This window comes from Manis pentadactyla, chromosome 8 (genome assembly GCF_030020395.1).
Source record: "Manis pentadactyla isolate mManPen7 chromosome 8, mManPen7.hap1, whole genome shotgun sequence".
Classification (NCBI taxonomy): domain Eukaryota; kingdom Metazoa; phylum Chordata; class Mammalia; order Pholidota; family Manidae; genus Manis; species Manis pentadactyla.
In genome coordinates this window covers 108,910,813-108,938,281 of record NC_080026.1, presented here as the reverse complement: position 1 = coordinate 108,938,281, position 27,469 = coordinate 108,910,813, and the positions used below count along the sequence as shown (strand labels likewise).

Genomic DNA, 27,469 nt, shown 5'->3' with positions numbered 1-27,469 from the left:
TCCAGCACTTACTAACTCATATAATGTATCTCTCACTATTCTCAATATCAGGCCAGTAATGAGGAACAATTACATCCCAGAGCTTAGAAGGTAAAATATACCTGTCATAAGTGAACTTTCCAAATGTGGTCAAAACTTGCTTGCATGCCCTTGCCATTAGCTTGCTTCCCCGGCGGTCTGCTCCCAAAAGCCCTGTGGCTCTGGCCTCAGGGAATCCATCACATCCGTAGGACAGCTGCTTCTGCCATAAATAACAGCAAGTGCTCCTTTCTTCTCATACCAGGTCCTCAGGCCTCCTCTCTCTTTGCTGTTCTTCACATGAAAAAAAAACTGGCTGACTATTTTTCATGAATTTTGTGCAGTGTTGCCTTTCTTCTTGACTTCTTTACTTTCTTTGTGCTAAAAGAAAGGGAAGAATGTGAATCTGTAAGAACAGTGTCCAAAAAGCTGAAGCTAGAGAAGGAGCCAGTGCCTTAGGAAAAGCTAAAAATGACCAAAGGGGCTCTCTAGCCATGATTGGAGGAGAGTATTAAGAAAAGGCAAAACCCATTGCTGCTGGGAAGTGTGGGAATGTATGGGTGACAGGGATAAGGAGGTCAAACTATTCCATGTTTGTTTTTTCCCATCTTCTCCAGTCTCTACAAAGGTGTTCAAACTAGAAATTGTAAGATAATTAGTATAAGAATGCATAGAATTCCAACAGAAGGGAAGTGCCTAAGCAATTTACGGTGAGGTCACATCAGTCAAATTCCATTATTGGCATTTGGGAACAGAGAAACAGAAACAAAGACAGTGGAGAAAGTGACTACAATTTCAACAGTCTAATACATTCTGCCTGCCTTTCCACCCATTAAGCATATACCCCAATATGAACAAGAGATGGGAGGTAATAAAATAATTATAAATATTAATTGAAATGCTATGTGCCAGGTGCTATTCTAAGGACCTTACATGCATTAATGAATTTGGTCCTCAAAATAACCCTATGAGGAATGTACTATTACTATCCCATTTTACAGATGAGGAAACTGATGCATAGACAGATTGAGTAACTCACCCATAGTCATAGTGCAAGTAAGCAAGTGGTAGAGCAGCTAAGTAAGTGGATCCAGGATTCAAAATTAGTCTGGCTCCAGCACTCACTAGACTCAGTTCTGAAATGCCTATGTAGGAAAAGCATTTAACCAGCTAAGAGCAATTTGGGTGTTCAGAGATGCATTATTTTTCATACTGCAAGCTTCCTAATGCAAACAAATCAATTTCTTGGGTACACAACTAAAGAATCAGTGATTTGTTGCAATGGTGAGGATCTTCAAGGAAAATTCTGATACGTCACTTTTAGCTTTCTATGCTAACTTGAGAATGTAATCCTCATGCTAGATGTGAATCTCTTGCAAGGGCAATTTGTATAAGTCCATAGACCTTAGTAGAAAATCTCCCAAACAGCTGAACAAATTTGCAGATCTGAAACCACAGCCAAAATCCTTGAGAAATCATGAAAAGTAGGATATACCACAGGATTTCAAATGAGAAACTATTTAGGCTCATTTTCAAAGAGATTGGACTTGTTTCTAGATATAGTACACTGGATATTAATACCAACTGCTGCTAGTGTTATTTTAGAATAAGTTATCAAAAAGATGAACTCATTCACTCATTCCACAGATATTTATTTGGTACCTGTTATGTTCTTGGCACTGAAGTATACAGCAAACAAAACAGATAAAATCCTTGCCTCCATAGAGCTTATATCCTACTGGGAGACTGTCAATTAATAAATACAGATAATTTTAAGTAGTGATAATTGTTATTAAGTAAATAAGGCAGGTTAAGAGGATAACAAGTGACATGTTGAAGCAGGAAGTGAATTATAGGTCTCTACACAATGGGCAGTTGAACAAAGACTGAATGAAGTGAGGGAGGAAGCCAAGGGGAGGCCTGAGGGGAGACACACAGTGTAAAGGTCTTAAGATAGGAATCTGGTGGGTTCAAGGGAAGCAAGGAACCCTGTGTGACCAGAGTGGAAAAGCATGGGGGTTCATGTGGGCAATGAGAGGTGGGCAGCTACCAGGTCATGCAAGACCCAACAGATCACTGTAGAGACCTGGGGTTCATTCTGAGTGTGATGGGAAGCCTTGGAGTGATATAACGTGGTCTGATCTGGTTTTTAAAGAGATCATTCTAGTGGCCATGTAGACACAAGAACAAGCCATCTCTTCTCTCTTCATTGAAGTAACTACCTTTTCCTCTGTACTTCCACAACATTTAGCCCATGTTTCAATTACAGCCTTTGTTTTACTCCTTCCTGTGTCCTCGCTCACTATGGTGTAATTTCCTCAGAGACAAAAATCTAGGTTTATTTGTCCTTGCTCCTCTGCCTTGATTGCCCGCATGGATTACTCATATCCACTGGCACACACTCATATCCACATGCACACACAACGCCTAGAATAGTGCTGAGAAAATGAAAGACTCAATAACTCAGGAAGATGACTAACATTACAGTGAGGCAGGTTTCAGCTGAAAAGGAGGAACTCTCAAACAGAGAAATCAAAAACTGAATGGCCTGCTTTCAAAACTAACCAAGTTTCCCATTAGAGAAGATACTCAAGGCTGCTTGTCTTTTGCAGGGAATGTTGTAGCTTGGCTGTTTAATCATCAGATGGGCAGTTATGCCTTTAAGGATCTTTGTACCTTTGAGCTTTTATAATTCTAAGAATAATTGTTAAAAGTCATGAAACAACAATAGGACTTGGTTCATGTAAGAATTTTCAAGATCCACCCCAATTAAGTCTTGGTTACACTTTCACAGACATTCTCCCTGCTTAGAGACACCTTTATGCACCTTGTCAACTCAGTGAACTCCTTTTCACCTATCAAGATTCGCTTCAATGTCCTTTTGTTAGCTTGTATCCCTAGTTGATAAGATAACAAGTGAAGTACTGTGTTCATTCTGGGCACCATGATTTAAGAGGAATGTAGATAAACTGGGGCATGACCACAGAAGACTAACCAGAGTGATGGGTCTCAAAACCAAACACTGTAAGAAATAGCTAGAAGCACTTAGAAGATTTCTTCTAGAAAAAAAAAGACCAAGATGGGAGGACAGGAGTATGAAAGTCACAACAGCCATCTTCATGTAGTGAAAAGGCTGTCATAGGATATGGAGAGAACCTACTACATGCTATCCGAAGGCAGGTGTAGGACCAATGGCAAGAAATTACGAGGAGGCAGATTTCTGTCCTGCTGAAGGAAGCACTTTTTCAACACATAGTTCTGAGCCTTCCCTGCAGTGGAAACACAATATGTTTTCATTGAGCTGGAGGTTTAACAATTTAAGCTATTCAACAACTAAATAGGCTCACAAAGCCTCTAGATCAGCCCTCCAGAAAGCCATAGAAGGGAGCCCCACTAGAATGATGTTAGATTGGATTAGCTCAGGAAAGGCAAAAAGATTTCACATTAAATCCCAGCCATGAATGTTTGGCAGTGGCTCCTGAAACACTGGTGAGGATATTTTGAAGCTGCATCTCTGTTGAGCAAGCGTGTGAATGTCAGTGAGCAAAGTCTCCTTTGGATAGGGGAGCATGGAATGGCAGCACGAATGTCAGCCCCAATACTGAGGGACTCTGCCAATCCTTCAGCTGTATGTTCCTCTGTTGCTGTGGGCTTCTGTATTGGGCCTTCAGTGGCCCAGGTACAATTGCAGATATGAAAATCAATAAAGTGTCTTCCAGTCTCCCAAACACGTACACATTGTTATATTGTGCAAAATCAACATAGAGCCTCCATCCATGGGCCCCATGGCTTTCAGGTCTGCTCAGAGACTTGGGACAGCTGGAATTAATTCTGTTTGTTTCCTTAGATGGAACAGTATTGATCTACTGCACCATGAAATGTGCATCTGGGTCGTGTAGTACGAACAAGCAATTCCCTTGTCTTCACAGCTATTTCAAAGTCCTCTAGATGGTCTGCTTCTATTCGGCTCGGCCTCTAGCTAACAGTCTACTGATGCTGGGGACCACCAAGCATCCCCCGGTTTAATCAGTGTAACTCTTCCTTTCCACCTTCAGACAAAGCCAAATCAAACACCTGCCTCTTCAGCGCCAGGAACAGTGCTGGGCACTCCGCATACGGTTGGCTCCAAACCAAAGTCTCATGCAGACAACAGATAAAAAGATAAATTACCAAGTGTGATGTAGGCAATCCTGGCAAAGAAAAGTGAAATTGGGGCTGGGTGACAGCAAAGGAGGGAGGCAAGCTCTGCTGGGGCTGGACTGGAGTTGCTTGCGTTTGAGGGAGTGCTTCCATGGAGGCTTAGCAGCGTGGGGAGGTGGGTCTGGAAGAAAGAGTAAAGATCTCTCCTGAAGTAATTAGTACAATGTTATAGTTGGAAGTCACCTCTAATGACCTAACAAGAGTTCCAAAGATTGGTCAACAAAGTATGAAATCAGGGCCAGGGCTGGACAAATTGTGAGGAAAATAAAATTTGGCATTTCCCTTCCTTCTGCATTCTCTCCCTTAAACATAGTCACCCTTCCTCAGGCCCAGGAAACCATTCCTTCCTGTATCTGCACCAGAAGAGGGCGCTCTGAGCACTTACGCTGCCTCTTCAAAAGCAGGGCTCTTATTCAGGCTTCTACTGGGACCCTAACTCATGTGAATTCTGGCAAACTCCAGAACACTCAGCCTCCTTCCATCAAAACTGATCTTCCCCACTGTGCTCACAGCAGCATTATTCACAGTAACCAAAAGTGGCATCAACTCAAGTATTACAGACATGCAATGGGATATTACTCAGCCTTAAAAAGGAAGGAATATCTGACACAATCTACAACTGGGTCTTGTTGTCCTTCAGGACATTATGCTAAGTGAAATAATCTGGTTCCAAAAGGACAAAACCATAGGGTTTCCCTTTATGCGGAACCCAAGGTAGTCAAATTCATAGTCACAGAAGGTAGAATTGTGGTTGTCAGGGGCTAGAGAATGGGGGAATGGAGAGTTGTTTAATGGCTACAGAGGTTCAGTTCTGCAAGATGGAAAAGTTCTGGAGATTGATTAAACAACAACGTGAATATATTTAGTACTACTGAACTATACACTTAAATGGTAAATTTCATGCTTTGTGTATTTTACCACAATTTTAAAACTTTTTAAATTATATATACATAAACACCCCCACCCATCTTCGTCTTGTGCCATTCTCTAGAACCAAGAACAAGCTTCTGCAGGGAGCTCTCTGCCAGGAGAGGCCAGTTTGGCCAATAAATTGATTATGCTACATGGGTGATAACAGGATAAGGTGACACTCCCCTCCGGCTAATACACCATAACCAGAATTCTTCTGGAAGTTATTCTTGGAAGCCAAGAGTCATATTTAGCAGAGAGTGATTAGGAACTGTAGCAGTCCATGCAGAGAGGTTTTTGAGCCCTCATCCAACTGGAAGCTCCAGGAGAGGAAGCTGGTGCCTTCAGCTCTGCTGTCAAAAGTTCAGAAATAACAGATGTAAAACCAATGAATCACTGAAGCAGTAATTAGTAAGAGTTTATTGTGCATATAACAAAAAAGACAGTTTGCAAACCAAGAGCACACTCAGGGATATATTGTTATGAAGCTGTTTATACAGTGAGAAAGAAGTGACTTTATTCCTCACAGTGACTGGTTATAATATCAGAATTTTCTTAAATGGTAGAGAATTGGTCAGTGGTTACTTCATATCAACCTTGGGAAGCAGCTTAAGTTTTGCTTACAGTTTTCAGAGGCATTAGCAAGAAATGACCCAGGTCAAGCTAGTCTTGCAAAATAGGCGAAATAAAGCTTTGACTGGCTTAAGTGGTTTTGTCAGCTCAGAGAATTTTCAGGGCTGGTCTCCATTTGTTTTTGGTTTTAAGAATTACCTATTTTGTTCATTCTCTCAGGAGACTGAGAATATGGCCAGCTGGTATAGTGTTATTCTCAGTTACCACTGTCAATGTAGTAGTCAAGACGAAGCATCATACATTTAGCATCTCCACTAGTTGAGTCGCCCTGCTGGATGGCCATGCGTCACTATCTTCATCATTTACATGGTTATTGTTGATTTCATCAAGTTGTCAGATTCTGACGGCTACCATTTTGCATGCAAGGGGTTGGCTGCCAACTGGCATTTAAATCCCTCAAGAGTATACAACATACTAGAGAGGTTAATACGATGACTATAAGGAGAATAATAGCCAGGGATTTAATAACTGCCTAGAGCAGTGATTCTCAGGAGCCAAGATTTAACCAATTAAATAACTCAAATGGGTTATAATTTTTTAAAAGGTATTTACATAGGCACAACATGATCTGTTAGCAAACACATATCCTAATGATTACTTAGGATAGGATGAATTTGAGGATGTTTTCTTTCAAGAGTCTGTGTTGCAGGTGAGCTTCCACCTAAATGAAGCTTCGATGTGATGTGAGCAATCAGGGAATTTAACAAGAGACATTTCTATGGAAACAAAAGAAAAAACAAAGGTTAATAGTTTCAGCAAATTATAAATTCCGTTTCTGAGTTTGGAGAGCAGCCAGTTGAGAAAATTTCTAGATGTCATGTTCCAAACATCTTCAGATGGATTGAGGGCAAGCAGTGGCAATCAGACAGATTTTCCTGGTTTGCAGTTTGAATGCCTCTGGTGATCTTTCTGAGTGGCCACATAGCAACAGGCACGAAGATTGTCCACACATGAGCTGTTGTGATGATTTCCCTGAAGTTTACATCAAGTTGTCCAGCTTTAACTTGCATGGCTTCCAGAAAAGGGCAGTTTCAATTTCAGTGATTCCAAGTCAGAAGAGTGTGAGAAAATTGGTTTGGAGAGTTCTAGCCAAATATTGGAGGAAACTGGGAGAATTCAGGATCTAGTTTATAGCTAGAAAACAAAAATTTCCAAGACAATTAACAGCACTAGAATCTCATATCCACAAACGTGTATTACTGAAACATAATTTTTCTCTCTATGATCCCTTTCTATCAAAGACAACAAAGTAAGTCTAATTTATTTGCAAATCAGGTTCAATAAACTTGACCTGGATGATTTATGTAAGTGCATCATAGTGACTAACCATATAATCTCTTTTAAATCTGCTTTGCTGGAACTTCTCACGAGGAATCTCATACTGGACTTTCAAAAGCCTCTTGAAGCTAGGAAGCCAAGCAAGAGACTTGTGCAATCATGTCCTGTTACAAGGACAGGTTCTTATTAAACTTATGTAAATACATATATTATTGTGAAAAATAAAACATTTAATAAGAGTTTCAGAATTCCAGAAGGATCAGGTAGGGAGAAAAAGGTAAGTGTCTCAACCTCACTTATAAAGATACACTTAACCAAATTGCTGCAAGTTAAAAGAGAAGAGAAACAAAGGCCCTTCAAGTTTGGTAAACAAAATATTAAAGAACTAGCAATGTTTTAAATGAATAATAAAAATTATAATCCCTTTCATCAATTCATTCAATATTATGTAATTAATTCTTGTTTTTTTGCTTCACCTCGGGGAGCCACTTTATGTATGACTAAATCAGTTTTCCATTAGAGTTTCAGAAATTCTTACCCAGTCCAATGTTATGATCTTAAAGTTATCAGAAATCTGCATTTTAGAGTACCAGGTAGGGTATTTTCCAAGGATCTCTTTGAACAGGAAGCATTTTTACAGGAATACTTTTACAAAAGCATCACAGTAAAATAGTAACTGACTGTAAATGACAAAAGATTTTTAAATGGCTGTGGTTAAAATTCTGGTCAGAGTTCGCATATACACACCAAAAAAATTATGCAACTGACAAGTAAATTTCGTTGTTTTGTGACATGCAATATTTAAAGATAATACCTAGAATTATGATTGACAATATTACACCAGGACATTTTAGATTTTTAAAAATCGCATACAAATATATCCTCAAGAAAGTTTAGCATCATTTTTTATTTGACAATGCTTCCTATAAAATTTAACATATACAAAAGTTACATAGTATAAAACACCTAGCTCTTTTAATAGAGAAGAATCAGTTTTCTTAAGTAATCAGACCTGATAAAGACAAAGCACAGAATATTGTTTTCTAGGCAGATTACATTATACATAAAAAAATCTTTGCTTATAATTTTATTAAAACCAGACTAATAATCTAAAAAAACAAATGACTTTAACAGAGAAAATGAAACTCTAATTTTGTGCTGGTGTACTTTTGATATTAAAACTCTCCTTTTTTTTCCTTTTAACTTAAATAAATCCATAGCAAGTTTAGCTTGACTACACATAAGTATGTCCTTTTTAATATTCCTTTTTCATAAACCTGCAACTTTCTATAGTCATTCAGCTTTTGCCTTCTTTTTTTTTAGGACAAAATTACTTTCCTTTTTCCTTTACCACAAAAACAAAACAAAAACAAATGACCTTCACACCTTTCCTTAAAAAAAACCCTACATTCTATTTTCCTTACCTGCTTTTTATGTACAATCTTTTTCTTTCATCCTTATTATTCCTAGTAGTTTTAATTACATATGTTAATTAAAATTCTTAACCCTTAGAATCTTTAATTCCTAGTGAAATTTAAGAAGTAATAATAGACTGGCAAAGTTATAAATACATTTCATAATTTCTAGAAGTATATTCTTCCTCACAGTAAATTTTTCAAAGTTCCACAAAACATGTTTATTAATAGACCCAAATATCTTTGTCTCTCTGAAAAAAGCCAAAAGTAGATAAACCTAAACCTATGTTTAGCACTTAATATTTATCTCATTTGGAAAAGATTTAGATATTCAATGAATATCATTATTCAGTTTAACTTAGTATAAACTTTTATTTACACTTTTCTAAATAACTTGCTTTGAACATTTATGCTTGGACTAGACATTAAATAGCTAATCATCAACTTATATTATTTTTCTTGACAAATTTTGAAGACGTGTTTTAATTAAACCAACAAACTTAAACTAGTTTTCATTTATCAAAGACTATCCTAGATCATGTGAACTCAAACTCTCTATGCTAAGTAAATAGAACTCTTTACAAATTAATTTTGGCAATACCATCCAGAGATAGAAAAAATATCACGTATCTAGAGTACACATATGTAGACAAAACTCAAAAGAATAGTTGGAGCCAAACTATGTTTCTGGCAGATGGACTAAGTTAGGGTTACTTGCTTAGATAGCCAGAGTTTTTACTAAAAATTTTTTATTTGTAAGATGTAAGGATCTTCTAAGAGCTGTTATTGGAGTCATTTTGTCTTTTAGAAACTTTTGCATATCAAAGAATGCATTCGATTGTATCTAAGAGGTTTGTAATACTTTGTTTCAAGGGTGCCCCTTAAGGTGGCCTTATCTAAGATCAAGTTTCCCCAAAGTGGCCACTACAATTCCAAAAGTTCACCTAGTTTCCAAAAAGACACAAGATCCTGGCCCATAGGCCAGGTGAAACCCATCTTTGTCTTTAGGTTCCCCTCACCTGTGAGGGGCCCTGTTTTCCAACAGCTGTTTTTAACAGGGAATCACCTGCCCCCACCCCCACCCCCCCACCACCTTTTGAACGTAATAGGGTGACTTACCAAGAAGCTTCGATAAACAAAACACAGGTATGCACAATAAGTTGGAGAGCTCAAAATGCAAAGAAAGTAGAATTTGGATCTAAGAAAGACTTACCCTCAAATTTCAGAGTCAGCAAGGGAGCAGTGAGTGCAATGGCCCTGTGGGTGCTAGAACCTATTTGCTCCCTGGCCTCAGAGTCATTCAGGGTCTTCTTTGGATCCCTTTTCTGACACCGTGAAATACCAAAAGTTCAGAAATGAGAGAAGTAAAACCAATGAATCGCTGAAGTAGTAATTAGTAAAAGTTTATTGTATGCATACCAAAAAGGATAGTTTGTACCAGAAGCACTCAAACCAAAACATGAATGTGATTCAGGGATATATTGTTATAGAACAGCTTACATAGTGAAAAAGCAGTGACTGTTTATTCCTCACAGTGATTGGTTATAATATTAGAATTTTCTTAAATGATAGGGAATTGGTCACTGGTTACCTCATACCAACTTTGGGAACACTTATGCTTATAATTTTCAGAAGCATTAGCAAAAAATGACCCAGGTCAAGTTAGTTTTGCAAAATAAGCTAAGATTATATGACTACAGTGGTTTTTGTCTGCTCAGAGAATTTTCAAGGCTAGTCTTCATTTGTTATTTTATCGTTGCTTTACCCCAACCCTTGGCCCTGGGCTGGGAGCTTAGAGACCTCAAAATGGTTTTATCTTCCTCAATAACAGTGAGTGAATAAATGAATTGAGTAAATGAAACTGGGCCCTTTAAATAACTAAGCAGGCAGTTTTAAGCATAAAGGGTAGGAAAGGGTATATTTTCTACTCGTGCACTGAACAGGTTACTTTGTCAACACCCCTTCTTTGGGAGGTACTACCTCTCCCTCGTTCCTGTGGTCTGTGGGTCTGTCGACCACTACATCATTTCCCACGGGCCTTGTGGTGAGCAGGTGACCCAGGCTGAGTCAACCATAGCACTACCTCCTTTGAACTCACTGACTGGTCCAGATGTGGGCACAGGACCCAAGCATGATCGATGAGAAACCTTCTGTGAACTATGCATGCAGACACAAAGATAAATTTTTATTTTTTTGGTCTGCAAGCCAGTAGGCATCCTTCCCACCACCTAGAGAGATGCTGCCTGAGAATGAAGCCACAGAAGCAGTGCTTAGAGATGGAGAAAGAGACAGCATCATGACTTCAGTGTTTTAGCCCCTGGGAGCAGCAGTGCATAAAGCCAGTCCCACTCTAGAACTTCCCAACTGTGGGAGTCAATAAATTCTTTTTCTATTCCTGAAGCTTTTTTGAATTGGGGTTTATGAACCTTGCTACATGAATCCTGACAAATATAGCCTGTTCATTTCAGTTTGAGTGTTTTCCATATGTGTTCCACGTTATGACATTGACTATTTTTAAGAGTCCCCGAAATGTATTCTGCACATCTTTGTATGTGGTGCACCAAGACACAAATCTGGAGAGAAAGAATTAGAAAAGCCAGCGTTTGTCCTCAGGGACACTCTAATGGAAATGAAGGATTGGGGGAAGGGAAAAATTTCAATTAACTAATATTTTTTAATTGCTATGTGTCATATATTTTCATCACCATCAAACCTGAAAATAAGGAATTGGTATGTGCACTTTACAGATAAAATAATGGTTCAGAGAGGTTCAACAACTTGTCCAAGACTATCCAGTTATTAAGAGGTAAAACAAGTTTTCAGACTCAAGCCTCTGACTCTAAGCTCAGTGGCCCTGCCCCTTGGACAGGAGACAAGAAAAGCTCAAGACCAGAATTAGGAAAACAGAGGAATTTGTTCATTGATCCATTCAGCAAATACTTATTCAGTGTCTACTATTCAGTAATGTCCATGAAAATGCTTAATAAACCAGTATATACTATGCAAATGTAAATTTTTATCAATATATGAATCACACCATGCTAGGCACTGTAGAAGGGGGAAATAAAAATGAATAAAACAGCCTTTTTCCTCAGGGTTACACAATAGCATAGACCTAGAAACATTACATGGCAAAGTATGATTAATGGCATAAGAGAGGTTCAAAGTGCTTTGAGAGTTCTGAGCAGGAAATACTCACATCTGATTGAGGGAGCCAGAAAGACTTCACGGAGAAAAAAGTGTATTAGGTAAGTGCAAGTGAAGGTACTGCTAATCATGTGTTTACCCAGATGCCAATGGGATTTTGGAAAGAAATGGAAAAGAAAACGAAAAAGGAAGGAGGAAGGAAGGAAGGAAGGGGGAAAAGAAAGAGAAAAGAGGGAGGGAGGGAGGGGCAGAGGGAAGAAAGACAGGGGAGGAGGAAGTGGGGAGGGAGGGGAAGAGAAAAGAAGGGAAGGGAAAAGAAGAAAAGAGAACAATGGAGGGATATGAAAGGAGGCCAAGCAGCAGACAGGCAAGCAGCTGCAGCATCGTCCTGGGGCTGTGGCCTGGGAGCAGGCTGTGGATCAGGGAACCGCTAACCTTTTTCTCCATAGACGCTCCTTCAAGACAAGATGCCCTCTGGATTGCTCATTCATCCATTCTACTCATTACTGCAAAAATAACTTAAACTGTACTTAATCCAGTAACACCTACATCTTAGAAGAAAACTTGGAAATTTTAAAAGCTTAGAGGTTTTTAACTTGCATGGAAATAAAAATCAACAGGGGGGCTTACTCACATGCAGACCCCTAAGCCCTGTCTCCAAAGATTCTTTTTCAGTAGCACTGGTTTGAGTCCAGGAAACTTGTGTTTTAAAGTCACTCAAGTGAACCTGATGCAAGTATCCTGAGGACCACACTTTGAGAAACATTGTAGTCTGACTGTATTGTTTCACAGATAAAGAAGCAACAGAGTCTCCAAGAGGTTAAAAGACGTGTTCAAGGTCACACAGCTAGTTAGTGAAAGGTCTATGGACTCTTAGTTCATTTTTTTCCCCTCACTAGCCTTAATAGCTATAGAGCTCAGAGTTAGCGCTAAATACTGATAGTAGAAGGTAAATCAGCCCTCAGCTTCCAGTAACATCCATATGGACCATGCTCTGAGACCCATAGCTCTGAGCCATCTCAGTGTGCAAGATTTCAAAACCAGCTTTCCAGATTTCAGTGTTAACTTACACATAGTTAGCACTAAATAAATATGTGTTGACTTGATAAATCCGTAGCTGGAATATAAGAAAGGAAAAGAAAAAAGAGGTTCTAGTGAATCTGCAAGAATAAGACTTCTCAAGCGCCTTCTTGTAGCATCTCATCTCCATAAAGTTTCCCTTAATTCAGGCTGATTTAACAAGTGTTTACCAAGCACCTACTATTTTCAAGGCCCTGTGTTCTGTGCTTAGGGGATTCAAAAATAAAAGTCAGCTTTTCTGTTCTGATAAGTGATACAAGGGTGACAAATTGTAGGAGTTCAAAAAAGAAAATGTTTTTTTCAGGGAAATCAGAGTGACAGGTAATTAGGCAGATGTGAGCAGGTCCTGTCCTGTCCTGGACAAGGTCCTCTCCCTCTCCACCTACCCTTTTGTCACCAGATGGCAGAACACACCCAAATCCCCTCCTGTTTATGGTTCAATCTCTTGCCTTATGAGAGGCAAACAAGATGTAAAAAGTCCAGCAGGGGTCCCAGACCACCAATACAGGTTGGCCACAGGTGCACTAAGACCCAGAAGGTGACCTAGAGCTACCTCGGGTTTCATTATACTGTAATTATAATAAATTTACATTGCAGGTTTGTCGCCCAACACTCCCACCTCCTGATCCCTCCATCCTGTGGGTTTTGCTTAGGTACTTAAGGGTAAGCACATACGCACTATGAAGAAGTCAATCAATATTTCAATTAAAGGATGTAAGATGCAGGGGGGGGCGCTTTCTACCATTTTAAAAACCAACCCTAATCCTCATAGCAGGGCTGTTTTGTTGGTTTCCAGACAGCCTGCTTTCCACCCTTCTTGATAGTGTACTTTCACTTTGCATAATAAACTCCTGCCACTAAGACTGTTCTGTCTCTTGATTGAATTATTTGCTTCAAGAAGACAAGGACCAAGAAAACACAATGCATTAAACTGGTAACAGAAGTATACTTTATTGAGGTGTTTTTTGAGGTGAATCTTAGGGGATGAGTAGTAGTTCAATAAATGAAATATGAAGGAAAAATGGTCCAAGTGGGATTCATCTCATTAGTAGCAAGGTGTGGAAGAAATAGTAAATAGCCCAGTTTGGCTGTAGCTTGGGACCAATGAGACAGTAATGAGATTATAAGACTGGAAAGATAAAGGGAAAAAACTTGTAGTAGAAGACTTAGATTTAGGATGGAAAGTTTGGGTGAAATCTGAAATATATTGAGAAACCATTGAAAATGTTTGTTTGCTTTGGTGTTTTAGGAAGGTGTTTCTGAAAAGCTGTCCTATAAGGTGGTCAGAAACTGGGATAGCCAGAAGGCAGAAAGATAGTCAACTTGAAAAAGAGGTAATTAAGGTCAGGATATAGCCAGAGGCAAAAGTGTGAGGTTACAGCAATTGACTGGCTGTGGGATGTAAAGGAGAGAATTATATAGATGGCTCTAAAGTTTCAAATTTACGCAACTGAATAATCAGATAGGGAAACAGGGAAGTAAGGTTGATTTGACTTGGGCAGTGGTGGTGGAAATTTTGATGTTAAATTATAAGTTTCAAGCTCAATAGACCACATAGTGCCACTCAGCAAAAATCTAGCAGTGTTGGAGTTGGAGGTGAGGAGGCAGGTGTTAGCTAGGGGTGTAAAGGAACCATCCACATAGATGCGATCATGGAAGCTACTGGAACAGATGAGAGAATATAAAAGGAGAACAGTGAAGAGGGATATAATGGTTGTATGTTTGAACTGCAAATAACAGAAAGCCCTACATTATGATTTAAATGATACAAGTAATTTAACTTGTATTAAGTATTAACTTGTATTGAATCATTGTCTTGCCTGAGGGTTTCAGCCCTGGGCAAGTTCACTATGGATTCGATAAGACAGAAATTACAATGGAATATTCTTGGGCTAAAAGCATTTATACCTGGCTTTTTTCTCCCGGCAATAGATCGAGCACTAGAATCACATCTGCACCCAGCAGTCTGCAGTTCCATAATCCACCTCCATCTCTGCTCTTTATATAGTGACTCAGTCAATAATAGCTCATTGCCAATGGTTGTGAAAGCATCAGCCTAGCCATAGGCCAATTACATCATCAAGTAGTTTAAGGTCAGGGGAGGATCCTGGCCATAGGAATTTCCATTTCTCCATAGTCATGTAACTGAAAAATCCAGTGGAGTGGGCTTCAGGAATGGGTCCATTATGCTTCATTTCTCTAGATTCTGCTGTTTTCTGTGTTTTGATTTCACCCTCATACTAGATTCCCTCCAGGCTGTAAGATGGGGGCCAACAGAGGGTGAAGTGACATATAGATCATTCTTTGAGAAAGGTGGATGGTGAAGAAAAATGAGGGTAGTTCAGGGAGAGAAGAGAAGACTTGATAGTTGCAGGCTGTGGGAAAAGAGCAGGAGAAGAAGGAGAGACGGATGACGTGAAAAGAGTGGAATGACTAATGCAGCATGGTTTCAAAGAGACAGGAGGGAATGAGGTTCAAGTATGCAGTCACGGAGGTTTGTTTGGAGAGCAAATTGGACACCTCTTCCTCAGAGATCAGCTTAGGAGGGGAGCCAGCATGAAAATAGAAATGTTGATATGGAAGGAAGTGGAGGAAATTCAGGGACACATGGCTCTAACTTTCTCAGTAAAATCACCGCTGGATGGTGAGGGGGACTGGGTTCCCCAGGCAGGCCCTGAGGATTTGGAACAACCCCTGGAGGATTCATGGGGAGGCTACAAAACATGAATAAAAGGACTAGAGAATTGCAAATTAGCACAGGCTTTCTGGAGAGCAGTCTGGCATCTCGCAACAAAAGCCATAAAAGTGTTTCTGGCCTTTGACCCAATAATCCCTCTTCTGGGAGTATATACCATGAATATAACTGAAAAGAAAATATCCTCTGTTTGCAAAGAGATGTTTATTGCTGCCCTATTCATAATAGGAAAATCCTGGAAACCACCCAAATGCTCTACAATTGGCAAATGGTTAAGCAAACTATAAAACATGATTATGATGGAATATTATATAACCATTTCAAATGATGAATATGAGTCTCTGTCAATGCATGAGAAAGTATACACAGAAAAACATTTGGTGAACAAGGCGGAGTATGAAATAGAATGGATAAGTTGATTTCTACCCTGGAAAATGAAGCTTATACAATGATATGATTCATAAAAGGTCACTGAATTCCATAAACAGTTCGTGTGAAGAAGTGAAGAGATTTTTTTACCCTTTGAAAAACTGTTTAAATACACATCTTTTAAAGAGTCATCAAGCAGCTGAAGCTAGCCAGCACACATCTGTAGTGGTGCTCACCAGAAGGACTCTCAAGCAACCTCCCTTTGCAGAGAAAGAAAGAGTGGAAGACCTTCAGAGACAAAGACTGGTGAGATGGTGGGTCGGGAGAGCAGGGGTCGCTGAGAGCTGGCCACATTCTTTGCTGAAATGGTTCATGATGACTCCAACTTTATAGGGAAGTGAGCAAAAACAAAACAGAGAAGGGGACCCAGGAAATTGGGAGGTGGGGAGAGGCTGAAGAGGTGAAGAGTTTGTTCACTAAGAGAAGTGAATGAGCAGAAGCTTTGGAGTCCTCAGAGGGGTGCTACTGAACTGGGGGTCATGGGATGATGAGAAATGAGAAGCCATTGAGAGATGGTTGAGGGAGGTGCGGTGGACAGAGGTCCCTGGAGTAAAAGAAGTAGGATAGTGATGTTAGAAAAACATATCTGGGATGAACAGAAAAATATAATAAATACCATTCATTCATTCATTTATTCACCCAACAAATACTTAATGAGTTCCAAATATGTACCAGGCACTGGGTAACCAATAGTGAACAAAACAGACAAAGTGATTTGTCCCACCAGGGACTGTACCCCACTGGGTGGCCCTGAACCACATTTCCTCTCTATTACAGGTCCTAGTATATGATTGGTGCTTTCTTACCTTGGATTAAGTGAATGTGGAAATGAGATGAATTCTGTTGGTCTTCTAAAGAGGGGTTCATTTAGTATGCTCACACCCCAGAAGCAGTAAAGGGGAGATCATCAGGGCCCACTGGCCTGCCCTAGAGCAGTTGGACAGTTGCTACCCAAGAAGGTGGGCACAGTGGAGAAGAAGGGGCCAGGTTTAGAGAAGAGCTGATACCATCCTTTCTAGAACCAGAGGGACCAACAAGAAGATTGATGTAAGGATAAGAATATTAAGATGAAGAGTGGCGTGTCTGAGAACATAGTCTTGGAATGTTCTTGGTGTTTTCCATGAAGTCACTCATTCACCACTGACCGGGCATCTACCTGGGTGCACAGTCTGGCCTAGGGATTGTGGGGCCTATAGAGTTGAAAAAACTCGGCTGCTAGTCTCAGAAAGAGTACAAAGTCATAACATCAGAGTTTGTCTTGAAATCTGGAGTTTAGGAAGAGAGGGGCCACTCCTGAATGCCTCAGTGAAGGAAGAAGCTGTGAAACTGCCCAGGGCTCTGTCCGCCTCCAGAGTTATCTGAAACCAGGGGGTAGAAACAAGAACACTGTCGGGTGCAGGTTTCTCAGGGCTTAGACAGAGGCCAGAGGAACACAGGGAACTGAGATGCTGGGAAGAGAAGCTGAATGGCTGATTGTACAGTAGGGGCCGGGGAGGGGATTGGAGACAGGATGGCCAAAAGGGCTGCTGAACTGAGGACAGTGAGAGTGGTCAAGTGATTGGGGGCTTCTCCTGAGAAGGGGACAAAAAACTTTCTCTAGGGCTTTGGAAGAAAGCTTTGTCTGGCAGAAAATGGACAAAGGATGTCAGGGCAAGTGGTGTGGTGCCCTGGAGGCAGAGAAAGCCTGAGCTCACAGAGATGGGGAAGCGGCTGAACTGGTGGGATGTGTCGTAGGATCTAGACCAGAGGTCCCTCTGCCAGTCTACCTAAGGGGCTGCTGTCACTAAGAAGCAGGAGCAGGGCAAAGAGGGGGAGGTTCATTCAGATAGTACTGGATTCCAGTCCCTGTTCTGCCATATACTAGCCAGGTGTCCTTGGACAGGTCACTTCACTTCTTCAAGCCTCCGTTTCATCATCTGTGAAACGGGCTCAGTAACTTGGAGGATTCCATGAAAAAAATGTATAAGAAGGACCTTCCAAGCACTGAATAAGCCATCAATACATGCTAGCCAGTATTTTGATTAAGAACTATGTCTTATTCTGTGGAGGATACAAAGAACAAAATACAACCCTCCCCCACTTCCTGCTACTACTCCCTATAATGGGGAGAGACAAATATAAACAAGGGATTACAACCCGCTAGAATATAGTGTGGTAATTGGTAAAACAGTGGCATGCCTGCCATGGGAGCCTGGAGAAGGAAATAATTAGTTCTTCCTGGAGAGGTCAGGGAGGGCTTCCCAGAGGAGAGGACGCTTGATCTGGGCCATGAAGCAGATCACCTGGCAGAGAAGAAGGAAAAGGGCATTACAGGCAGAGCAACTGCCTTGAGCAAAAGGAGGGAGAAGGCAAGGGCAGCGTGGGTTTGGGAATAGCAACTGGCGCTGCCTGCAGCCTAGTGGGGGTGGAGCCGGGGTGGGTGCAGATATAGGGCTGCAGGGCTGTTTGGGGCCATTCTGGGAAAAGCCTTGAGTTAAGGGCTTGGGCTAAGGTGTATGGATGGACTCCTGCCACAGCGGGCAATTTCTGAGCTTCTGTAAATAAGGGAGTGACATGATCAGGAGAGAGGCCTCTGGTCCAAGGGAGGACAGCAGGGAGGAGGGGAGAGCAGGCGCTGGGAGACCAGGGAAGAGCCTGAGGCTCAGATCAGGCCTGGCCCCCGCAGCCATGCTGCAGCTCCCCCTCGCAGACAGTCTCTGGGGTGTCTAGGGCCCCTGTGCGGCAGTTAGTCATCCCTGGTCCCCCCAGTATCTGGTGCCGTCCCTGCAGCCACCCACCCATTCCCTGCGGCAGGGGAAAGGGCCCCTTGTGAACACAGTGCCAGGACGCTGGTGGTCCAGAGTCGCTCTCCTGCCTCAGTGGGTCCCACACTAGTCAGGAGGCAGCCCTGGGCTCTTTCACAGGAGGAGGGAAAGGACAGTCCCCACCTGTTCAGCTGATTTTCCTTTTCAAACAGAGCTTTGCTGATGAAGAGTGATGTGTCTTTCACAAAGGATTTTAATAATGTCTGCTGATGACTCTTGCCCTGCTCCACCAAGATGCAGAAACTCATTCTTCTTTCCTCTAATAACCCTGCATAGGCCACACCGTGAGGGAGCGAGCTCCACTGCCCCTTCCCCTTGGCCTGGGGGCCTGGCCCCCTCCGCCCCCCAGCTCAGGCCCTCCCCTGTTCCCTCAGCCTCCCTCTCTTCCCTGCTGACAGACTTGACTTCCCTTTTCTTCTCTCCCTGCCTCCCCTTTCTCTGAAAGAGTCTGAGGCTGAGAGGGACCTTATAACAAGAAATTTGCTTCAAGGAGATGGATGGGTTGGCCAATGGGGGAGAGAGCACCCCGTTACCTTGTCGTGATCACCTAGGCTAGAGATCTTGCCAGAAGGTTCTTGTTATCGGATAAAATGTGGTTCTCAGACTTCAGTTTACTTCAGAATCACCTGTGGAGCTCTCTAAAAACATAGCTCTGATCCCTGCCCCTGAGCTTCTGCTCTCCAGGTCTGCAGAGGGCCAGGACACTGCGGGTTCCACAAGCCCCTCCGGAGACTCAGACAAGATGCTGTGTCGGCCCTAACCTGAACAAGTAAGTCACGGTCTCCGACTCTCCTGGTAAATCCAATAGCCTTTCCTCCGAATCCACCTGTTTTCAACGATTCCCGTGTGCGCTGAACATTTTGGTGGTTTGAGAACTTGAACTGTGTGGTATGTTACAGTTGGTTTGGCAATCGCAGTAGGTAACATTCATCGAGCATATGAGTGTAAGGAATCGGGTAAGCACCTCGCATGCCTCTCCTCTGAGCCTGGCCGCGCCGTGAGGTGGGTCTTATTCCCTTTGCTGCCCTTCCATGACTTGCCCAGGGCTCCAGGCCAGTGAAGGGACAGAATCCTGACCGGCTCCCCAGCCCATATCCATCACCCGACTCCACGCGGTTCGCAGAACAAGTGCCCTGGAGGTAGGCTAACCGGGAAGAAACAATGGGGAAAACGGTTATGGAACTGCCTCTCCAATGTGAAGCTCAAAGGGAAACGGTCCTCAAGAGAAAAGGCCTGTTCTCCGTTGCTCCCCTTCACCTTGGGATTCTTGTGTCTGCCATGATATCCCTCCTCTCAAAACCTCTCTCCCTTCCCTTCCTCCCCAGTTCTCAAACTCAGTTCCCAAACTACCTAGTTTGCCACCCTCTCCAAGCTTCTCAGGCCTAAACATGTAGATCCTACTTGACCCCCTCTCTGGTTCAGCCCTTACCAAACCCTAGTGAGCCCTTCACTGCACCCCTCGTGGCTTCACCCCTTGATCATTTTCTGGCCACCGCACTAGCCCCCACTACCATCACTACTCCATGGCTGGAAGACTTCCTTCATTACCTTCCTAGCTAGAGTTTGGTCTTCCAACCTTCCAATAGTCCAGGATGGCTGACATCAGTTACATCTTTCTAAACCCGCAGCTGTCATCTTACACTACCTTGTTTAACCGTCTACACTGACTCAGCACTGCCTCCCCCGAGTCTAAAGTCCACTGCCTCTGATTCGGCCGCACGAATTCTCCTTTCCTGAAGGACCAGCATATCACACTATGTTCTTTCCAGCCTCCAGGCCTTCGCTTACCTGGTTTCCACAATCAGACATGCCACTCCCTCTCATTTCCTCTGTTCCTGATCCCTCTGTCCTTTAACCACCCAGTCTAAACTCCACCTTCTCTGGCTGAGCCTACCTTCCTTCACTTTTGGTTTCCTGAGGCTCAGTATGTATGGTTAGCATCATACCCTCTCACATTTGTTTGTTTGTTTGTTTGTTCATTCTAAGGTTGTTTTTCAGGTCTGTGTGTTTTTCTCTCCCCAGCCAGATGCCATTGGTGTTTAAGAACGATAACCAGACCTTCTTGCTCTTCAGCAGCCCCTTCTCCAGAATACTGTGAGTGGCACTAGAAACTTCACATTGAACTGAAACAATTTCTAAATAACCCACCTTTTAATTAGAATGAATGACTCCAAAGTCCAAAGCCAGTGGAGTGTGTGCTTTGTGGATGGAAATGATCAGATGATATAATGGGGACAAAGAATACAGGACTAAAGGCAGGACACCTGCTTTCCAATCACACATTTTCTTCTGTGCAGTTACTCCACTTCTCTGTCCTAAGGGGTCAGGCCAGGTATTCTGTGAGACCCTTTTCAGCTCTTGTATCCTATGATGAGTGCTAATCCACCCACCCTCTGTCCTAGCCATTGATCAAGGGCACATGTCTCTCTCTGGACCTTACTTTACTTCATATGAAATGGAAACTATGGTAATAGTAGCTAATTTATGGAGTTGTTGTAAGGATTAAATGCAACAATTCAGAAAGCTCTTAGCCTAGAGCCTGTTCCATAGAAAATGATCAATAGATGGAGATGGTAGCTATTTTTGTCACTTGGCCAGGGTTAGGAGAGTGGGGTGTGCCCAAGGGAGAAAAGAAGGCTGTCCCTTAGTGTCCTGATCCAGGTGGAAAGTTGGAGAGTCCATGAGGCCATCTGAACTCTGAAGAGGTCAGTCTGGGATCCTGCCCAATAGCTTGCAGTGGCTAGAGTGCCAACTGTCCCATTAATGACAGCCCTACTGGCACTTGGGGTGACCCTGTTGTATAGTCCCATCGATTTTCCCATTACCCTTTAATGCTGTGTATTAAAGGCTTTGCAGACCCACTCTATTACCTTCTTTCTTTATTATCTCCAAAGCCTGCCCAACTGCTTGGGAGGATTAAATGGCCTGCATACAGTAAACCTATCCTCAGGGTGAGACACCTCTTATTGGGCAGAGCTTGGAAGCCAGGGGCCTTGGAGTCCTCGGCGGCTCTCTCCTTGGGTCATACACACACTGCAGGGAACACAGGCTATGCACCTGGGCCCGACACAGAACCCACTGCCAGCTCCTCACCCCTCTGCTGGCATCTCCTGTGGTCATACCTGCTCTCAGTCTGCACACCTGGTGTGTAACTGCCTGTGCTTGATCCCCTCCCATGTTCCACATCTTGCTTCCTGCTGGCCACGTTTGTCCCTGCTCAGATCCCATGATCTGCCTCTGCCCCTGTGTCTTTGTTCATTGATTCTGTTTAGTATTTGAGATCCTAATACATTCACAGCCTCACACAAAAAAACTCCTTATCTGAACTTAAGTTTGCCTTGATTTTCTTATTCATGAAATGGGACTATGAGTCCTCTCATCAGGATCAGTGGGGGATGGACTCCACATTGTTCTCTGCAGCAAAAGAGGCCAGGAGAACAAGCACTGCTATTATTTTTGAGGTATGACCAAAAATAATGAGGCTGATATTTCATACTACAATACATCTATGCAAATAAATTTTCTCCCATTCACCTTGAAAAGCAAAACGCCAGTTCAAAGATGTGCCTGCAACCTATTCTCATCTGGCATCCTAGTCAATAAATCTCCATCCTCTGAGGCTAGATTTGAGTTTTGGATATGGTGAATCAGAATTAAGCCTGGTGAACAAACTAAGTGTTCAAACAAAATAATCTTCTCCTCCCTTGCAATGACATAAAGTAAGGAGATGACTTTATTATGAAATTGGTACCAAGAGTTATCTCAATCATTGAAAGATTTTCTTTTAAATTTTTACCTTATTCTTGAATTACATTTTATAAAATAAATAGAAATGTAGATGTCCCTTGAAAGCAATCTATACTTGAGGAGAAAAAAAAAAGGGAAGAAAGAAAGAAACTGCCTTATTCATTTCTGGCGCATCTTTCAATGTCCTTGCACTGGGTGTAGGGCATTTGTCTGGAGAGGTTTTCAGGAAGGTCTAACCAATCAGCATGAATATGTTCTCATTTGTTCTCTCCTTTATACAACATCTGGCTGGCATGTTGAGCAATACCCTGTGGTTATAGATTAGTGGGTTTCCAACCTTTTGTAGAGGCAGAACCCTTTTTGCAAATACCACCAACCCTGCCTTAATCAAACAGACAGCAGCAGAGCTGTTGTGGTTGATCAGGAGGAGGAAACCCAGATCCCATCTGCTAAACTTTCTCCTTCCCCTGTTCTTCTCCCCATTTCCCTCAGCCTCTGATTCATGACTGCAGGATCCTGAGTCTCCAGTGAATGCAGTTTGAAAATCAGTGGAATAGAGCAAAGTAACTGGCTTTCCAGAAGAAAGTCTGTGGCTCTGGCTCCAGCACCATGGCTGGGAGGAGTACAGAACAGTCATCTATCAAGCACTTACCATCCAGATGCTACACCTCCTTTATCTCATTTAACGCCTATGACAGTCCCATGAGGTAGCAATTATTATCTCCTTTTACAGATGGGAAGATTGAGACTTTGATTGCACAAAGCCGGCATGGTATGGAGCTAGTTTTGAAGCCAGGCCTTTCTGATTCAAGCCACTGCATGCCTCCTTGGCTGTTCATGGAGTGCCTCCTGTATGCAGGTGCCATACTAGGTATTTTGATACAGACTGTTTCATTTGATCCTTTCAATACCCTTTTCCTAAGGGAAATAATCCTGACACCAAAGAGCACACACTGTATGATTTTATATAAATTTTTAAAATATATCTATCTCATCTGTAATTATGGAAATCAGAAATAGTGGTTACCTTTGGTGGAGCAGGGATGGAGTGAGTGGGTGGTACTAACAGGGAAGGAGTATGAAGGACCCCTGCAGAGTCCTGGCAATGCTCTGTATCTTGATCTAGGTGATAGTTACACAAGTGTACACATATGTGAAAATTCATCAAGCTGTATGCTTAAGATTTGTGTGATTTGTTATGTGTGAGTTATACCTCAGTTGTTACAGTTAAAACCTTACTACTTTTCAAAATTGTCATTGTGAATATGAAGAAACTGTGGTTCAAGAAGGTAACTTGTCTAGAATCCACTGCCAGGATTGGAACCTTCCATAGATAGTGTGATGCAGTTCTCCTGGCACGCAGGCTCATCTAGGACACATCCACTGACCTCTGGGTGGGAGCATAATGTCCAGGATGATCAATCAGAAAGAGCTGTGTTGTTCAAGACAGTGGCCAGTCACTTCAGACTCCCAGGGCCACATGTTCACCCCTGCGCCCACCACACCCCCTTCCTCTTCTCCACTGGCTTTGGTTTGATGGCTCCTTAGCTCTCTTTAATGTCCTGTGTAGGTTTGATGGCTATGCAAGCCCTCTCTGGGAATGAGGACAGAGCCTGGGCAAGGCATGGGTTCAGAGACAAGAAAGGCATAGGAGAGAAGTTGTAAGTGGGGGAGACAGTTTGCATTCTCTCACTCTCAGAGCCTGCGGGGTCAGTCTCCGTGCTCCCCAGAGAGCCCTCCAGGTGTCACTTCTGTCTATTGAAACCCTGCCTGGGTCTTTTGCCTCTTCCCTTACACTATAAAAGTGGCTTCTATTTTTAGGTTCCATTATAAGGGAGACCCTGGGATTCAGGCCAGGGATCCAGGGAGCTGGGAAACTGCAGTCCTGGGGACCAGATTAGCAGCATAACTGAGTGGATAAAACAGCAGCAGCCTTGGCATCGACTGGGTGTAAATCTAAGTCGGGTGATGAATCACTGTGAGGCCCTGACCAAGCCCCTGGTGCCCTGGATCTGAGTTGCTGGGCCAGGGTCTGGTTCAGAGTGAAGGCCTGCCCATCTCTAGTCTCCTCCCCGTCTGATCCACCCCCATGAAGCTTTAGGAACAATCAGCACCAAGTCTGGCCACATCACTCTTCCTCCTAAAACTCCTCAATGCTTCCCTTCCCTCCCAGAGCCAAGGGGAACATCAGAGGGTTTAAGCAGGGAAATAAGTGCTATAATAGAGCTGGCATCAGAGACAAGTCCTGAAGGATGAGTAAGATTTCAATAAGTGAGCAGAGAGTCCACTGAGAGGACTCATGAGCTATGAAGATAGAATGACTGAGCAGGACAGGTTGCCATTGTCAGGGACAGGCTAGGTGACTTGGGCTTCCTGTACAACTACTGGGCAACAAATGACAATTTTGTGAACAGAAGGATAATCTGACCATGACGTCTGCAAAAAAAAAAGTATTCTATGCAGGCCGATCCGGAGAGGAAATAGGCTGGAGGCAGGAAGGTCATCTGTTTATTCGCTCAACAAGCATTCACTGAGCCCCTATTATGGGTCAGGCACTGTGTTGTGTCTTGAGGAAACAGTGGCAGAAAACAAAGAAGGTGTGGGTCTTGGCCTCTGAACTTTATCATCAACAGAAAGGAAAAATACTGAGCAGGAAATTCCCAACGTGATGCGTGACATGAAGGGAAAGCTCCAGGTGTGGTAGGAGTGCTTCCCAGGGAAATCTCCTCCAGTCTAGGGTAGCCGCGATGCTGCAGCTGAGACCCGAAGGATGAAACAACAGGTGCAGGGGTGCGGAGGAAGCAGCCCAGGCAGAGGGAACACACATGAAAGGTGTCTGAGGTGGGAAAGAGGAACAGGACATCTCTGGAAGTTTTTACAAACTCGAATATGGATCGAACTCAGAGGGGAGGGGAATCATGGTAGATAAAGCTGGAGGGGAAAGGAGAAGGGTGGAGTGGGAGGCTTGAAGTGGAGGGCCTGTGGGAAAGCCCACCTGTCATTTTAAAACTCACTAGGTAAGGGAGAATGGATAGGGGAAGAGGCCAAGAGCGCTACAGGGCAGCCTTCTGGAGGTCACCGCGATGCCAGGAGAAAGGAGATGGAGGCCTGACCCAGGCTGTAGTGGGGAAGTGGAGATGAGGGGTGGGGGTCCCAGGGCCTGTGGAGACAGGATCTGCAGGGCCCAGTGAGGAGGGAGGGAGGGGTCAGGGCACCTCCAGCATTCCTGGCTTGAAGAGGACCATGACACAAGCGTGAAAGCCCCTTTCTCCTTCAGAGCCACCTGAGCACACCAAGTTGCATATGCCAGCTCCATCCTTTAACTGGATCACAAGCGCCTTGAAGCCAAATACCAGGTCTTGCTTTGCCCTACAATACCTATCCTAGGGCCTTCCCAGCAAGAGACGCCCAGGGAACAGTGGCTGAATGAATGAATGACAACCACTGAGGAGACATTTGAGTTGCTCCCAACTCCGGCCTGTTGTGGCCAGACCTAGGTTTCCCTCCCTTCTCAGTCCCTTCCCCTCTCTTCTCCACTCCCCACCAGTGACAGGCAGAGGCCAGGGACAAGGGGCAGAAGTGGCTTGTGGGCACAGTGCCACCTGGAATACTTAAACCATGAATTGCGAGTCAAGTGGCCCCTCTCACAGTTAATCGATGGCAGCATATCCTGATCGCTTTCATTATTATTATTTTCTTATGCATGTGTGATCGGGAGATTTATTGTTGAGGCTACAGAGGCAAAATCAATTATTCATGTTATAAATTAGAAAATGATTTATGTCTACAGGAGACGGGGCCTCAGCAGAGCAGAGCCCATTACAGATAAGCTTTGCTGAAAGGACCAAGATTTATCTGTAAACTTCACAAATTGCAGCTCACCAACCCAGGCCTGTTCCCACCCCTCCCCAGGGCACCCATCCGTCTCCCTGAGTCATTCTGTCTTTCTCTGCTGGCCACTATCCCCTTGGCTCCTATTCCCTCTGGCTGCTTCACACTGACTTTTCTTTGTTCTTCTTTCCTGCTTTTTACCTTTGACAAATGCCCCGTCACTCGCTCGTATCTCTTTTGGGGGCAGACACTCTTGAAGCTTCTAAATAAACTTTCTGGTCTCTGTGCAGAGCCCGCCCTGTGTGGGGAAGAGTTAGGGAACAGAAGTGGAAAGAACCCTTTTCATTCCTGGGCAAACCTGTCAAGAGGTTAAAGAGCTGGAGCAGCTGACCCCCACCTCAGGTCAAAGACAGCCATCACCTACCATCTGCTTTCTGTCTTTCTCCTGGCTTCTTCCCAGAGTAGTAAGGTGAGGGCACAGAAAGCCCATGGGTGCTTGGAGTCAAAGGAACAGTAGTTGAATCCTAGCTGGGCTATCAGTGATGTGACCTTGGGCAAGTCACTTATACTCTCTAGGCCTCAGTTTCCTCATCTGCAAAATGGTTTTCCAGCATCAGCCCTATCTCATGGGATTGTTTAAGTAACAAAGATGGCAGGTGGGGAAGAGCAGTCAGAATGACAGCTCCTGCCCTGTGCCTGGTACACGTGGAATGCCCCCAGGGTGTTAGTTTCATTCGGGTGGACAAAAGATTGCAAATGGACTGTCTCTCTCCCTGTCTCTTATTCTTCTGTCCAACAATAACAGGCACCCTGGACTCAGTGAAGAACTGGCATCCTGAGCATGAGGGACAAGTCTGTCCCAGTGAAACCGCTTCCAGTGGAGGCATTGCACGCAGGGAAAAGGGCTCTGCTCCAGGAGTCAGAAAACCAGGGTTCAGACTTGCTCTCTCTTGCAAGCGCGTGACCAAGGCAAGTCACATTCCTCTCTGCATCTCATTTTCCACTCCTGTTAAGTGGAGATGATAATACTTGCCTTGCCTACTTCATAGGTTTTTGTATTAAATGAAAGGAAGGCTCTAGAGTTGCTTGGAAAACTCTAAACCTCTCCACAATAATCACACCACCACCTTCCAGCATTCTTACTGGATAATGTTATAGGAGAAAATTGGCAAAAAGAGATTTGGGTCAGCTGGGGGAGACTGGTAGAAATGTGCTTAAGAGTCCATGTCTTAAATGACTGAGTGAATGCTACTAGAATGCCCTGAAATGGCCCCAAAGTCCCC

The 27,469-nt window shown here is 43.2% G+C and overlaps 1 long non-coding RNA gene across 2 annotated transcripts in view; it reads right to left on the bottom strand.

Moving 5' to 3' along the window:
• Nucleotides 1-5,192: 5,192 nt before the first annotated feature.
• The window catches only part of LOC118912924 (uncharacterized), a 47,915-nt gene continuing 25,638 nt past the window's right edge, over nucleotides 5,193-27,469 (bottom strand). The window contains exon 4 of one of the 2 annotated variants that reach the window (XR_005024996.2): nucleotides 5,193-6,883. This is a non-coding gene — a long non-coding RNA (uncharacterized LOC118912924). Of the gene's footprint in view, nucleotides 6,884-16,032; nucleotides 16,349-27,469 lie in introns of those variants that run through there. The other variant, XR_005024997.2, reaches the window with a different exon arrangement.